Raw genomic sequence first — 16,942 nt, 5'->3', positions numbered from 1 at the left:
TCACAAGTGTGTCATGGTCCCTCTGGATGGCATTCCTTCCCTCCAGCCTATCAACCGAACCACACAGCTTGGTGACATCAGCAAACTTGCTGAGGGCGCACTCAATCCCACTGTCCGTGTCACCAACAAAGATGTTAAACAAGACTGGGGCCAACACCAATCCCTGAGGGACACCATTCGTCACTGGTCTCCAGCCGGACATTGAGCCATTGACCACAACTCTTTATGTGCGGCCATCCAGCCAGTTCTTTATCCACCGAGTGGTCCATCCATCAAATTGATGTCTCTCCAATTTAGAGACAAGGATGTCATGTGGGACAGTGTCAAACGCTTTACACAAGTCCAGGTAGATGACATCAACTGCTCTACCCCTGTCCATCAGTTCCGTAGCCCCGTCATAGAAGTCCACCAAATTGGTCAGGCAGGATTTCCCCTTAGTGAAGCCATGCTGGCTGTCACCAAGCACCTTGTTGATTTTCATGTGCCTTAGCATGCCTTCCAGGAGAATCTGCTCCAAGATTTTGCCAGGCACAGAGGTGAGACTGACTGGGCTGTAATTCCCTGGGTCATCCATTTTCCCCTTCTTGAAAATGGGGGATTTCCCTTTTTCCAGTCGTTGGGAACTTCACCTGACTGCCATGATTTCTCAAATATGATGGCCAGTGGCTTAGCAACTTCATTCGCCAGCTAGCAACTTCATTCGCCATCTAAAGTTGAGTTGTGTTACGCAGGAGTAAAGGCCCTTACTACATGATTGTGTCATGTCTGGCTATAAAATATCTTATGTTGGGTGGTGGTTGTTGTCCTTTTATTTTCCTTTGTCATTTTGATTGTTCATATTGCTAAATAAGGATTTTAAGTCTTTTTTTGTGTGTGTGTGTCTAGAAGTGAAAAAAAATTGTCCTTTTGCTGAAATAAATGAATTCCTTGTATTTTATGTTCTAACTGTCTTAAAACCTGCTTAACATTTTCTGTTATTATGTACTATTGATACATTCTTGGGTTTTCCTACATAGTTTTCATATTGCCTTCATGTCTAGATAAATTGACTCTACTGCTCAGAAACATTGAATAAGAAATGCAAGCTAATTGGCCTAATTAATAAGTGGACTAAAATTGGAATTAAAACCAGACCCCCCCCCTCCTGAGTAGACACTGTTTTGAGTGAAGTCCTTTGTTTCATAACTCAAAAATAATCACATAGAACAGCTGCCTGTGAACACAAGTTTTTATACTATTCTACACAGTCTTCTGTGTATCTAGGGATATTTTCTTCTTCCGTTAAATCTATTTTCCTTCTCCCTTATAACTCACCAACATTTGAGCAATCATCACCATTTTTTCTATGTGAACATTCAGGAGCTCATTTCCCTGTCCCTCTCCCAGACACTTGAAGAAATTCATTAAGGTCTTGAAGACAGACTAAATCACTTTTATTTTCCTGAATAATAGGGAGAAAGACTGTGAGGGTAATAAACTAATGCATTTTTTTTTTTTAATTTCTTTTTTTTCATGCACATGGGCTGAGTTTCAGCATAATCAAAACCTGATGAACTGTGTATGATGATCTTGGAGAATCTCCCTCTTAGTATTTGAAATCTTCCCTGAGGTGTTGTGCCTCTAATTCTAGTGTAAATCTAATTTGGCCCTGCTTTAAGCTTGGTGTTGGGCCAGATGACCTCCAAAGGTCCCAACCTAAATAATTTAATTGTTCAAATATTGTACATAATTTTTGTGCCATCAAAGTCCTGCTGATCCTAAAAATGTTACTGCTTTGGCAACTGATCAGCACAGAGGTTTCAGAGAATCTTTAGGATTAAGTCATTATACTTGACATCTGCATCACCTCAGGCTAAAATAAATGAACAAACATTAAAAAAGCAATGGTTTACTCTCTCCCTGAAATCAACAGTTTGTGGAATTACCCCAGTGAGACACAAAATATACAAGAGAGAAAATGGGATGTTGTGTATCTGCAGTGATTGCTCTGAAAACTAGAGCTAGCGTATTAGTGCTTCATTATCTGACTTCATTTTGAGTATGAGGAAGGGAGAATTAGACAGCTGTATTCCTTTCTTGAAAGAATAGATAACGATCTCAAGGGAATATGCAATTCAGTTGTATGAAGCTGTGAATGTCCAGGCACTGCAAAGGTCAAAGAACCCTCTGCAGTAAGCTCAGCTGTACCATAGAAATGTTTTCTTCTGTCATTTATGTGTTTATCAGTCTGGCTTGCCTTCTTTCTCCACTGCCCTCTCTCTCCTCTCCCTTTTTCAAAATCCTATTCCAAAATACTTTGTCATACCTAGGAATTGTAAGTAGAAGATAGCAGGAAAGTGGATTCAAGCGGATTTCTGTAACTTCCTTGAAAAGTAATTACTTACGGTGTATAAATGAGTATTTTGATAACTCCTAGAGAACATATGCTGTTATGGGACTCAGAGCAGTGAAACCATAATTATTTCTAAGCAATACCCTCTTTCTTTTCAGTCTCCCAGTATCATCTGCTAGATTTCATCCCATTGTACATCTTTGAGAAAGATGTACATGCTTTCTTGAGATGGACAGTGCCCCAGACCTCCTCATGTGCAAGTACAATCATAAATCCAAAAGTTTTTGTAATTAATTTTCTTTTTAGTCTAAAAGAAAACTGACTAAATATATTCACATTTTCACAGAATTTAAATGAAAAATAATTACTAGCACTAAAAAAATGTTGGTCTCATTTTTATTAGGAGAAGTAGAAATTCGATGTTTAAGACTTCTCCTTGATGGTAGTAAAATTTATCAACACTATCCACCTGCTGGTGAGTTAGGACCAGGCAGTGAAAAGATGCTGTTACATCAGAGAAAATAGAAACAATTAACTGGGGTTTGAATAAGTCAACAGAGGAAATCTGGAAATAAAGGACTGAGAATTTCAAAGACTAGTCAAGGCCTTATTTTCTTAAGATGAGGAAATTCAGTCCAAGTACACAAGTGCCTCATTTTTGGTTCTTGGCTATGTTTTCTTTGGAAGATTTCTTCTCTCAAAGAAATCCTGCACCTCTTTCCAAAGGTCCAGTTCCTTCTTCCGTTGGTCTAGATCCTCTCCCCTAGACTTCCACTTCATCTATTAGCAGGGTCTTGACATTCCAAGTTTTCCTCCAAGGGGTCATGTGTGTTGATGCTTTTGGTTTTTTTTTTGGTTTGTGTTTTTTTTTTCTTGGTGGTGTTTTTTTTTTTTTGTGTGTGTGATTTTGGTTTTTTTTTGGGGGGGTGTTTGTCTGTTTGTTTTTGTTTTGTTCTGTTTTCAAGAAAGTCATATTCTTTTATCAGGCCACCTTGTTCTTGTCTTGGAAGGCTGTGATCATATCCCTCTTTTTTGTTCTCCATAGTGACATGATATTTTTTCACCTGATCTCATTTCCTAAGGCTCTGTTTTTCTTACAAAAATGTTATTGCCTTCTCCTGTAAATTTGTGATTAGCTGGCTTGTCTTATGAATATGTGTCCTAAAGTACCACCTTGAAAGTGGCAACTGCAGGCCAGTTTGGGATATGAAGCAAGATCCTATAATGACAGTTAAAAAACTGTGTTAAAAAACAAACCCATAAATGAGGTTGCAGCATGGAAGAGAATTAAATAGGTCTATTATAAAATTTATTTTTCTTACAACCTCTACATCTATTCATAAGAAATATACTGCTATACTTTGCTGAAATCCAATAACGACTGAAAAAGTACAAAGTAGCCACAGTACTCACTGGAACTGTGTATTAATTCTACGTCCTTTCTGTAAACACCTACTATGAATTTAAAGCTTAATTTTAATTAGGGTAGGAAAAAAGAGAACTTTGACGGACATTGTCGTGATGAAAGTTTTCCATGGTGCTTTGCTATTAGTCCTCCATCAAATCTTCAAAAGGCAGAATAAGATATAATGACAGTTCTCTTTAAGTGACAGAAAATAGTCTGCTTTTTCAGTTGGTTTGTTGTCATGGTTGCCTCCATGATGTGAAACATGTAATTTATAAAGGGAATCAGAAGTACTTCAGGCATAGTTCTACAGTGTCAGTATTGATGTATTCACCTATATCTAAAGAATACACTTTTGCTTAAATAGCATTTAGATCTTGATGAAGGAATAACTAGATGAAATTTTTTGGTCCATCATTATTGGGCCTGATCAGGGGACAATGGTTTTTCTACCCTTCAGATGTGTGGGTATCCACAGCTGATGTTCCAGTAAAATTAAACCCATTAACAACAAACAAACCAAACTCTCAGGATGCCTCAGACATTTCTGTTCTGCGAGCTGCCAGTAAAAAGCCTGAGAAAGTGTCTTATGATTTGCGTATGCTTTGTATGCACTGTGACCTGGGGCTGGGCATGCAAATAATTTAGAAATTGGTGATGTAATCAGAAAAGAAAGGAAACCAAGACACACCTTTGAGAGGTGCAGGCTACAGCAATTAGAAAATAGATACTCTCCTTCAAAAAGAAATACATATTTTCTCTCAGGAGTATGCTTTATCTTTCCTCTGTGTTTTCTGGTATTGCTCTCCTGATTTATATTCTCTTTTTCTGTGAGTCATGCTTTGCCTATCATACCAGTAGCTTCTTCCCCAAGAATACCTTCGATCCCTGCAATGAAAAGGTCAATACCAGAGAAAAAGTCTCCTGTTTGTTTTACTTTTAACATACCTTTGATCTCCTAAAAGTCAGAGGAACACAACAGTAGAAATCCTCCAGTCCCTTTATCTTTCCTTTTCTTCCTCATGTACATTCCAGTTCCATTCCCATCTTACTTAGTATCTCTGTATGTGTTTCATGAGGTGTTTTGTTGTTCTGTTTTGGTTTTAGTATGAATAAAGTTCTCCAAACTCATAATCCACACTCACTTGTATGCTGTCTTGAAGCCAGCTCTGCTCATCCTGTGATGACAGTACTAATGAAGTGTTGGGTCATATCACCTGTAATGATATAATATTTCAGGCTGGTGATGTTAATGTCATGTTACTGATTATGCCGTTGGTGACCCTTAGGATGGGGCATAGGTGTAAGAGGAAAAATGGCTCTTGGGGAAGCCAACAGTCCCTCTTGCACCTATAGCTGTTGATGTAGGCAGTACTGGAGGGCAGCCTGTATGATCTGTCTGGTTTACATGCACAATTTTTATCCTCATTGACATGCGCCTTGAAGTCCAAACGTGAATTTTCCAGGAGGTATTGGAGTAACTGGAAATCTGTTTCTTCTGAAACAACCCACAGCTTGATCAGATCTCACAGGTGACCTTAATTGGCTGGTTTGGGCCTTACCCTGTTTTGGGATGTTGAGAAAGATCATTTCCCTGTATAATGCAGCAATACCAAAAACCTGCAAACTGTGAAATGATTTCACTTGGAGTATCTGTGAACAACTGCATAGTATGTCAAGGATGCAGTTAGATTAAGGAAGATAAGAAGATAATCTAATAATAGAATAGATGTTAGTGCAATCTGTTCCAGTTGAAAATGCTTACAGGAAGCCCATTGTTGGGATTCATGTGGGATATGCTAAAGAAGCAAAACCGTCAAAGGTTTTTTCAGACAGAAACAGCCTAAGAGGCAGAACACAGTCAGGAACTGGAAATGGTGGAGCTAACACTGTCTTCCATGTGTGACAATGTCTCCTCTGTCTCTAATGATATGCCATACAGGCATTGTCTCTTGGCACTGCCTTTCAAGAACACCCTAAGCTTCAGGTCTGTGCTTTCTCTGAAGGACTTGCTTCTTATCTCAGAGTGAATGGGGACCTATTCATTCAACTCAACTTTTTTTCCTGCATGCAACTTCAGTAGTGACACAGACATTTCCTGATGCCTTCTGAATGCTCTGGAGGTGGAGAGGCTTACTCTGTTCCTTGTCTTGTGCCACAAAAGGAGAATCATCAGCCCCCAAAATATGGATATTTATTTTACTTGAATTTTGCTTTTGTGTTGTGACAGGGAAATGGGGGTAATTACAGGCTTGTTATCTTGGTTTTATAGATGAAAAATTAGCCAGGGATGTCTTTGATATATGAGTTTAGTTTGGTCACCAGGAATGGTTTTTCCCCTAAATTGAGTGCTTTCTAGTGCAGCAAGCTAATGCAGTGCTATGCCACTCTGAGGGACAGCAGCTTGAATCACTGAAAGAACTAAATCACTCTCTGTAGGCACCTCAAATTGCCCTATAAAAATGGCATTACTTGCTCTCCAGGTATTTCTCCAAGTCACTATCTATTTTGCTATTTTTCTCCACATGATCATTATTGGCTTTCTTACAGTACATAAAAGCCATCAAGAAAAGGCAGTGTTTGTATGATTACATTGAATCCTTTAGATTAATGGATAGTTTTATTCATTATCCTTCAGAAAAGAATGAATTAAAATGCCTCCTTGAATAAGATCCTCTGCACCTCTCCCAGTGCTGATGGGTGGTTCTGGTGCAGGTTCTACCAGCTCAGATCTCAAAACCTCTCCCGTCTACCCTGTGTTATTTATAGCTGGGCAAATGAATGTGTAATATGTATAATGCAGAATAAGTATAAGGCAAGTTCAAAAGCTTTGTATAAGGAATTAAGCTCAATTTTCTAGGTAGGCTTTCTGTCAATGGTTTGGTGTGAGGTGTCCCTTCCCATGGCAGGGGGGTTGGAACTAGATGATCTTACGGTCCTTTCCAACCCTAATTATTCTATGATTCTATTGGAGGTATTTATTGTCACAGACTAACTGTATTTCCAATCTGAACATAAACGGTTCTCAGCAGATTTTTTTTACATTTCCTTCCATGTTTTCTTTCATGGTGCATGAATATGCAGAATGTGCTTTTCACTGCTGGCCAGCAAAGCTTTTGATGGTCAGGTGCTATTCCAGTCCTCTCAATCATGTCATTACCAGATCTAAGGAAAAAGACTGATTTCTTAGGGTGGGGTTTAAACCTCGAGGCTCCACAGCAGTATTCCCTTCTCTGATGTTGAGAAAACTTCTGTTTTCCTACGCTTGTCTCCGCTGTTCAGATTGTTCTTTGCTGTCACAGTCTTCCTTTGTTAAATCCCAGCCTGTACCTAGTTATTAGTCCAGTACCTCAGTCACAATGGGCTGTGTGGCTGTGAAAAGGGTCTCTGCCAAAAGAGACAGCAGTCTCAGCTGGGAAAAGAAAATGCTGTTCTGGGAGTGTGGGAGACTGTATCTCTGTGGGTGTGCTCCGTGTATTGTTTTTACAGTGTCTGTCCCAGATACCTAGCTGTCAGACAGTACTTCAACAGCTAGTAAAATCTATGAAAAGTTATCAAAATTCCTAACATGAGCTTGACAAGTAAATTAAAATGTGTGGGATGACATGAACCCCCAATCTAGTCCCTAACTCCGACAAACTTGAGCAGTTCACATACTCTTCTATTGCTTCTTGGCACTTTTTCTCAGTGAGGTTACAATTAAGATATAAAAGGTGAACACATTGCAGTCTGACCAGTTCACTAATATTTCAAGTTGCTGTAACAAAAATAGACAACATAGAGCTGTAAGCTTTTGTATAATTTCTATTCCACACATCTCCTACATGACATAATGTCACCTGCAATAAGAAAGTGTATCATCTGCCTTTACAGTCATGTGATATCTTTGGAAATGGCCTGACTGCCTACATAGGCAGAAAGGACCAGACCAATAACACACCCCCACATACACTGTGGGAGCCCCCAGACTGTGCCCTCCCTCAGTCCCTGCTCCTGGCTGGCTGGCTGGATAGCTGCAGTGCTTTGCTTTCTCCAGGCACTTCCTCCCTAGCACTGCACTTCTGCCCATGCCTGTGACTGCCCAGCTGTGTTTAGGCAGTTGGGCAACTCATTTGGCTACTGCAGGTCCCTGAGCTGCTCTAAACCCCCTTCTAATCCATTAAAGAGTGTTCCCTGAGCTCCTGGCCCCACACAGTCCTTCTCTCTCCTCTTCCTTATGGGACCATTTCTAGCTCTCTTTTGTCATCTCTCCTATTGAGAGTAAGAATTTTTTGTATTGTATTTTCTTCTGTCTTCCAGCAAGATACCTGATACTAAAGTGATATATGCTAGCCAGATGATCACTGAGTTCTAATAGCCCCTTCTCTGTGCTGTGATCATGCTGTAACTCAGGTGGGCCAGCCCCTTCTTCACACCAGTGCTCAGCAAAGTCAGAGGGACCCAGTGATGTAGTGATTCCTATAGAGACAAATTTATATCACCATTCAGAACTTATGAGCTTTATGCGTAGATTTTTCCACGGACTCACACACATTGCCTGAAATCAAAGATGTGCTTTGAAAGCTCCTTTTTTGCTCTCAGGGTCTTTGTTTTACTAAGGAACTAATGCAGGGTTTAACTAAGATGCTGTTGCACTGGCTGCTGTGCTGGTTTCTGTACTGCATGTCTTCTATCTCAGAGAAGGAATAACCGCCTCAGACCCCTGCAGTCCACCACAAGCATTTCATGACAAAATACTTTGTCTGGGGCTTTCCAGCATAGCAATGTAATATTCCAAAAGGCTTGGTCAAAGTCATATTTTATCAGTCAGAGTTATACAATGCTATGTTAAATATTTCAGAATAAATTAGATGTTAATTCAGTGGCACCGATCATCTCCTTGTTCTGGTATGTGATTAAAGAGATGCTGTCAAAGTGGGCAGGCCAGAAATTAACTTAGTTTGACAAGTGTCTCATTTAGCAGCTCTTTCCTTGAATACTTTGCTCCTGCTTCCTTGACTTTTAATTCAGTGCTAAGCCAAAATACAAAAGCAACTGTCAACAGCTTTCTTCTTGGCTTTGTTTCAAACAGACCTTCACAAAGATGAAAGCTGCCTGATGGTGATGCATCAGGATACAAGGTTCACAGGCAGTTGTTTGCCTCCTAATCTTCCTTGACTGCTGCCACTTCTCCTCAGCCAGAGGTGGAATGCAGCAGGGCTAGCTTGGAAGTCTGCTTCTGCATTCAGCTTACAGAGCCAGACCCTTTGCAATGACAACCTCTTGGGTCTTGTCTGTCATCTTGGCTGGCAGCAAATGACTCCTGATGCAGAGGCTGGCACAGCATGCAGAAGAGTGGGTGAAAATCCAGTAAGTGGCACTAGGTGTCGATGTTATTTCTGCTGCTCTTAGTTCCTCAGTGCCCCCACTTCTGGAGGAAAGTGAACAATTACATCACTTCTGGAAACTGTGACTCAGGCAAAGATTCATAGGAGAAACCACTACCCAGCAGAAGAAATTATAGAATCATAGAATCATAGAATGGTTAGGGTTGGAAAGGACCTTAGGATCATCTTGTTCCAAGCCCCCTGCCACGGGCAGGGACGCCTCACAATAAACCATGCCACCCAAGGCTTCGTCCAACCTGGCCTTGAACACTGCCAGGGATGGAGCATTCAAAGCCTCCCTGGGCAACCCATTCCAATGCCTCACCACCCTAACAGGAAAGAATTTCCTCCTTATATCCAATCTAAACATCCCCTGTTTAAGTTTTAGCTGTTACCCCTTGACCTATCACTACAGTCCCTAAAGAAGAGTCCCTCTCCAGCATCCATATAGGCCCCCTTCAGATACTGGAAGGCTGCTATGAGGTCTCCACGCAGCCTCCTCTTCTCCAGGCTGAACAGCCCCAACTTTCTCAGCCTATCTTCATATGGGAGGTGCTCCAGCCCCCTGATCATCCTTGTGGCCTCCTCTGCACTTGTTCCAACAGTTCCACGTCCTTTTTATGTTGAGGACACCAGAACTGCACACAATACTCCAGGTGAGGTCTCACAAGAGCAGAGTAGAGGGGCAGGATCACCTCCTTCGACCTGCTGGTCACGCTCCTTTTGGTGCAGCCCAGGATATAGTTGGCTTTCTGGGCTGCAAGCGCACACTGAAGCCGGCTCACGTTCATTTTCTCATTGACTAGCACCTCCAAGTCCTTCTCCGTAGGGCTGCTCTGAATCTCTTCACTGTCCAACCTGCAGCCGTGGCTGGGATTGCTCCGACAAATTGCTTTGCTTATAATAAAAGCTACTAAAACTAGCTGGCCTTTTCATACAGCCTCCTAACTATAGCTATCTCAGTCTATGATGGGAGGTGTTGAGAAAGGAAACATGGCTGAAATAGAAAATGCTGGAGGGTCAAAACAAAGTGTTCACATGGAGGGTACATGACACACTCAGATACCTAAACCTCATGACCATTGGAGGCAGTACATAAAAGTTGAGTGGTATTCTTTATTCCCTCTCATGCTGGCAGTAATTGTGATGGGAATCATCAGTGACACTGAAGTAAAATCTCTCTACCTCTATCTCATTGTAATCTTTCTCTCTGCTTTGAATGCTATAAGGAGTCAATGCATAGATGGGAGCAGGGCGAGGAGGAAATCCTTGCGTTGAGGGAAACCCAGAGCACCAAAGCCCACACTCTCAGTGCTACCTTCATTTCCTTGTTTGTGAGTATGTAACACAGCAAATCTTAGCTTGAGGTTTCTCATGATAACCTGTATGAATTGCAGTTGTGTTATAAAGCAAATTATAGTTGTGTTAATCATACAAACTCACTGATAGATATCCCAGGCTCCATCTTCTCCCTGAAACAGGCACTACTAGTAGTTCAAATGCTGTCATGGCTGTGCTTTTTTCCCCTCTGTACACTGCTGATAATATAGCTTTTTTGCTTCCTCCTATTTTTCATACTGGCAGTGATTACTAGGTTGCCAGCCAGCACCATTTCCCCTCTTAGTATAAAAGCTCTTTTTCCCCCCCAAGATGATAAAGCTTGAAAGGTGTCTTACAAAGAAAAGTAGCATTTTGTTAACTGCAAATGATGTGCACAGCTAGGTTGGCATTGTCAATGTCAAGCTAATATTGAAAGGTATTAAATGGAGGTAGAGAGTTGAGAACTTCTCTCCTGGACTCACATGAAATATCCTGCCTCTTTTGTACTATGCTTAAAATAAAAAAAAAACAACAAAAAAATCCACTAAGCTTTAGTTAAGACAGTTATTTTTGCAGATGTGTACTGTGGAATAGTTTTGCTTCTTTCAGGTTTGTAGAATTGTGGAGCAGTGGTGGGAGGCTGGGATCCTGGGGTTCACTTGCTCCAACTCAAGACCTATAGTGGAACTTGAGGAATGTAGTGCAGTTTGTGCAGTGCCTGGGTGCAATTTCTTGCTGTTGGCTTGCTGCATTGTTTTTGTGTTCAGGTGTGACCTGCAAAAAAAGAATCAAACCCCTGCTGTGTCTGATTGAGAAGGCTTGTGAGGTATGCCTTTGTGCTGGGTATAAAAAGCAAGGTGTTGACAGCAGGACTTCAAGGGTCTCTGAGGAGAGGCTGGGGCTGTCCTGTGGTGGACGCCACCCTGACTTCCAGCCAGGAAGGAAAGGTCTTGCTTTGAAGTCTGTCTTTTCTTTTCTTGCTACCTAAATCTATCCTAATTGGCAGTAAATTAATTTTCCCCAAGTAGAGTATGTTTCACCTCTGACAATAATTGGTAAGCCATCTTCCTGTCTTTATCTCCAACCATGAACTTTCTCACTCTATTTCCTTCTGCTGTCCCCATTGGTGTGGTAGAGTCAGGCTGAGTTGATTTCTTCACATCCCTATTACACTGCTATTTCAAAGTCGTGTCAAACATGCATCCAAAGTAGCCTGAAAATGTCAAGTGCTACAGATCAGCTACAGCAGGAAGTTTTAAATACTTGCACCCTAAACTGGAAAGCAATACTAGTATGGGCTGTGTGAAGAGGGGAATGTGTGAACAGGGAAAAGAATGAAACCAGGTAGAAACTGCTGGGGTTTATTTGTTGTGCCTTTCACTTGTCATGGACATTACTGTGAAGGCAATGAGCTGTCCATTAAAATATCATGTGAGTTGCACTTCATTGTTTTCAAAACCAGCAGCTCTTTTGCCCATGTCTTTGACAAAATTGTATGCAACAACTTGAGGTAGATAAAATAAGAGCTACATGACATTGGTAATGTCAGGATTAACAATGACTGAAGTACCTTCAGTGGAAAGTTAGCTGCTGGACTGGACATTACATTACTCTTGTGCTTTTATCAGTGAGTACCCACCAGAAGCTGCTTTCAGGCAGCACAAGGCTGTGCACTTGTCTTGCTTGTATCCTCCACACCCCTGATGACAGCAGAGTTATTGTATTTTATGTGAAAACTTAAAAATGAAAAACTCTAGTTTTCTACTTTTCAATTCTTTATTGCTATCACTGCAGTTTTACCTCACTTATAAATTATGCACTCTCTGCCCTCTTGAAATTGTCTGGTTTCTGAGTTTTATGCTTTCCAAATGTGTTTTCTTTCTGTACTGCTTTAGGTCACTTTGTATGGTACATGATTCTGAGTGCTATTTATGGGTATTTGATTTATTGCCTTATTCCCTCAAAACTACCTAGTCTATCTATGTATTTTGTTTTGCTTGGAACCACATTTTCCCTACAAACTCTTCTAACTTAGTTTTGAAAGTAAGTCATGTCTGAAAGATCTACCTCACATATAATCTCCAGTACTTCTACAAAGGAAAAAAACAAAGCAGCCAAACTGATCTTTCTTTCATAATTTTTCTTCATTCCTTATTTCAAATAACATTAGAAGACTGCACCATTCTGTTTTCAAGGTTTATTTCCCCAAGTTGTGAAATGCATGTTGTACAGCACTAGACCCGCCCAGTTTTTGTACAACAGATGGACAGCTTCTTAGATGGGAAAGATTGTCACAAGTGGTCAAGAAATGTGGGATTTAGCTGCCTACAGGAAGCTGTCTAATGAAGCTGGTTAATACAACATATAAGACTTGATAGAAACCAACCCCCTCATTACTACAGGTTATCTGAAATGGTATCAGACACTTATATTTAAGCAACTGAATATCCCAGTTGTACTGTGTCAGTCTCACTCTCTGAATCAAATTACATACAGATTCAAACGTGACTGTCTAAGAAGGAGACTTCCATGTATCCCTTTTCTGTACCTGCAAACAAGGCGCTTCCTGCCTTCAGCTCTTGGTGTGTCTGTGGTGGCTGTTCACTATGTGGAGTCCATGTCCACAGCTGGAGGAGAATCGGACAGCAACTTTAGCAAGCCTTCATGAAGCTCAGGAAATGGAAAATGGACAGGTAAAATGGAGTGATTCTTCTTGCCATACTCTGTTCCTGATGCAAATGGCACTACAGAGCTGTGGTTTGAGGACATCAGCCATATCTTAAGTGGATGCAATCCCACTGATTTCAAGGGAGCTGTCTTCATGCAAAATAGACTTGAATTTAACCCAGCGGTAATACAGTCCTTTGGGAGTAAAATTGGTGGCTATTTTAGAAAACATTTTAAAAATACTCACTACAGACTTTTTACGTCTGCTTTAGAATCAACACTGAGCAGCTGCTTTTATAGTCTAAGATAAAAGTAGAAGGAGTTATGAGCACTGTGTAAGATAATGAACCTCTGTATAAACTACCTGCCTGAGAGATACGTCTATATGTTAATAAGGCAAATATACAGGGACAAGCCATGCTGAGTACTCTGTTTCACTTTTTTCTGTGCCTTTTTTTTGGCTCTGTGAATGCTCTGATGAGATCTTACCTATGTCCTGTCTGGGTGGGAGTCAATTCTTCCTCCAAATTGTCTGCTGTTATCCTAGCAGGAGATTTGCCTAGTAGATACAAATTAAAAATAAGACAAGGGTTTCACAAAATTTCTGTTTGGATTATAACCATGTGGTTTTCACAGTTCTTCAAGATTAGCTTTGTACCAGTGTAACTACATCTAATTTAGAGAAGTTGTTCTTGATTTACATTAAAAAGACGATGAGAAAAAAAACACATTTGTAAGTCCTTTGCTATTTAAATGAGCTGGAGAAACATGGCATTACCATTCTAATGTAACTTCTTTTGGACATTCTGTAAGTGCTGTGCCTGCTCTACTGCCTTGGCGTTAACTACGGGGAGCAGCAGGATGATGAAAGGGCAGAGGACAAGATGACCTGAACTTTGCTGCTGCTGAGGGCAACTTCATCTTTCTGCCTCTGCTTCTCCTCTTGTGTTGCTCAGAGGCAGCCATGACCAAGTAAGTTTGAGACTGTGGTTAGACTGTAGTACAAAACACAGTCATGGTATGAACACTGCTAGCTTTAGTGTTCTGGCATTGCTCAGTGAGAAGGCTGCCATCTCCTAAGGGGATGGAGAAGGAATGTATGAGCTGGGGATGCTGTCTCAGAGTGTGGGTTATTCTAGATAGCACTGATTTTTTTGTGCTTGGCAAAAATATTTATATCTTAGTGCCATGTTGTTGTTTTGTGGGCAGTTTTAATGCAGCAGTTTCATTATCCAGCAGCGGGAACAGCCTATTGAGCATAGAGTTTGTTTCCAAGGGAATTTTTTCCTGGCCTCTAATCAAGTGGATGCTTTTTAATGCTATAATATCAGATTATTCAGTGTTGTCATATGGATACTCTGCAATGTTTTCCTATTGTTACAACATCAACATTTCATTAAGCTGAATGTTATTATGAAGTTTCAATTATCTGGGTCTTCTTTCTGCAGATATTTCTAACACCTCTGTGTTAAAGCTAAATGCTTAATTAATATATTTATCTGCTTTATATGAAAGAAAAGAAAGCTCCCAGTTCTAGCCAGGCAGTGGAGAATTGGCTGCAAAATATGCCGGGAAGGTTACCCTAAACTTTGTATGTAAATCTCTTAGCAGAACTGCTGATTTACATACCTTTGCATTTGAGGATGTGGTTTGAAATCTAGGTAAAAATAATAGCAAGCATATACTTGAAAAAGTAGTATAGGCCTGATGACTCGCAGAATACCTTTGGGCAAAGCAAAAAATATTAAATAGGTTTTTTAAAGGTTTAAAAATTACTGGTTGGAGTTTAAATCACGGGAATTCTTATTGTTATTCGACAGAACTGCTGCAGACACTGCAGCAATTAGGAAAAGGAAGCAGGCAACACAGACTATACACTTTCATGCAGATCTTTGCATACACACCTCAGTCTTGTTTCATTGAGCCAGTGCCTAAATGCTAGGTCAGGATAGGGATCAACAGAGGAACATACAGATTTGTTAGATAACTTATCACCCTCTGCTAGCGAGAAGACAGACGCGCAGCAAGTGGAGAGAGTAGGTAAAGATGACGACTAGTACTGGCAGCAATCTCATACAGAAAAGGTGTTCAGGAAGCAGTTTGCTGTGCAGCTCCATGCACATCAGTGGAGAGGCTGCTAGAGACCTGGCTGTGTGGGCTGAGCACTGGGCAGCAAATTATCATAACTGACCACTGCTTTTCATGGAAGAATTTGTGCCACACAGATGGGCAACTTTGCCTGGCTTTTTGCGTTTAAAACCAAGGAAGAACCTGTGGCTTTGGGGCCTTGGGGAGAAGGGAGAAACAGTCTGATTATGATGGCAAGCCAGAAAGGGGCTTTGCTCCTGTTCTACCACCATTGGAGTTTCCGACACCTAGAAGAGCCTTCACATGAAAAATTAAAACTATTTTAAATGTTATAAAGCATAGGAGGTAGGCTAACTCTGAATTTTCCTTCATCATTTGATAACCAATTCAGACTTTCTCCTGCTTTAGGACTAATGCTCAGATATGTAAGGGTACACTGTGGATCCCTTTCCAAATAGCACTCAGATATAGCCTTTGCCTCCTGGCCAGTGATGTCTCTGTAATACAGCCTGTCTGCACTGAATGGTTCCTTCTTTTTTTTTTTTTTTTTTTAATTGGATTGGTGATTCAAACTACTTTATTGGCATTAAAAAATTCAAACACTTATATATATATATTATATTGAATACTACGATTTTCATAGTGCTTCAATATAGTAAACACTCTTCGTGGCTGTACTCTGCCTCAGCTCCTATGCATCCATATGACTTCAGCCCTGCTTTCAACTGCCATAATGTGATTTATCACAAAATCATAGGAATGCAAGGGACCTGTCGAGATCATCCAGCCCAGCCCCCCTGACAAGGCAGAGGGAGATACCACAATCCCCCTGGGCAGCCTGTTCCAGTGCTCTGCCACCCTCAATGTAAAGTTTTTCCTCATGTTGAGGTGAAACTTGTAGTTTAGTTTATGGTCATTGCTCCTCATCCTGTTGCTGGCCACCACTGAAAAGAGTCTGGCACCGTCCTCCTGGCACCTTCCTCTGAGATACTGATCTGCACTGATGAGATCCCCTCAGTCTGTTCTTCTCCAGACTAAACAGGTCCAGCTCCTGCAATCTCTCCTTGTAAGAGAGCTGCTTCAGACCCCTAATTATCCTTGTGGCCTCTGCTGGGCCCTTTCCAGTAGCTCCTTGTCTGTATTGTGCTGAGGAACCTAGAACTGGACACATGATGAAGGGCTGCACTCTGTGCCCGCTCCCACACCCCTCAGAGATGAGCCCCGCAGTCAGAGCCGCTCAGGGAAGGCCCATCATAAGGACTGCAGCTGCAGTGCCCTAAGGAAGGCCCCACAGCCCGCCGAGCCCGCGACCATGTTCCTCCCTCAGGGAAGCCTGCACCAAGCTCCATCTGTGGATACTTCCACAGGAAACTGCCGTCAGGAACCTGACATGTGGGTTTTTATTCTGAAACTAGTTAGCTGAACTTTCACAATGAGGAAGTTAAATCTCAGAAAGGTCCTGACAGCTCTATTAATCATATAAAAGCCTTTGATTTTTGTTATGCTTCTTCACAGAGAATTTTATGCATAAAAATTGCTGAGTAGTCTTTACAGAGGAAAAATAGTGCTCTCAGAATAACAACCTTGAGAATGAGGTGGGGCTGTGCTGCTGGACAGGAGCAGCCAGGCCACTAATAAAGGAAAGCAGCAGCGAGCAGAGTATTCAGAGGCAATTTACCACACCACAGGCACTGTAGTGGGTTCCTCGGTGGAAAGTGGCTGAGCTGCTAACCAGACACACCACTTGAAAATGCAAAACTGGTT

At 41.2% G+C, this 16,942-nt stretch overlaps 1 long non-coding RNA gene across 1 annotated transcript; it reads left to right on the top strand.

The window, feature by feature from the left end:
• The first annotated feature begins 11,352 nt into the window (after window positions 1–11,352).
• On the top strand, window positions 11,353–13,644 carry LOC130596776 (uncharacterized). The gene is made up of 3 exons (XR_008971609.1): window positions 11,353–11,478; window positions 13,000–13,116; window positions 13,363–13,644. It is a non-coding gene; the product is annotated as an uncharacterized LOC130596776 (long non-coding RNA).
• The last annotated feature ends 3,298 nt before the right edge of the window (window positions 13,645–16,942 follow it).

The sequence above is a fragment of the Pezoporus wallicus genome, unplaced genomic scaffold (genome assembly GCF_028554395.1).
Source record: "Pezoporus wallicus isolate ANWC-B61680 ecotype Strahan unplaced genomic scaffold, APGP_CSIRO_Pwel_v1 contig_8272, whole genome shotgun sequence".
In the NCBI taxonomy this organism is placed as follows: domain Eukaryota; kingdom Metazoa; phylum Chordata; class Aves; order Psittaciformes; family Psittacidae; genus Pezoporus; species Pezoporus wallicus.
Note: the sequence above shows the minus strand (reverse complement) of the source record. Positions and strands in the feature narration are given on the sequence as shown.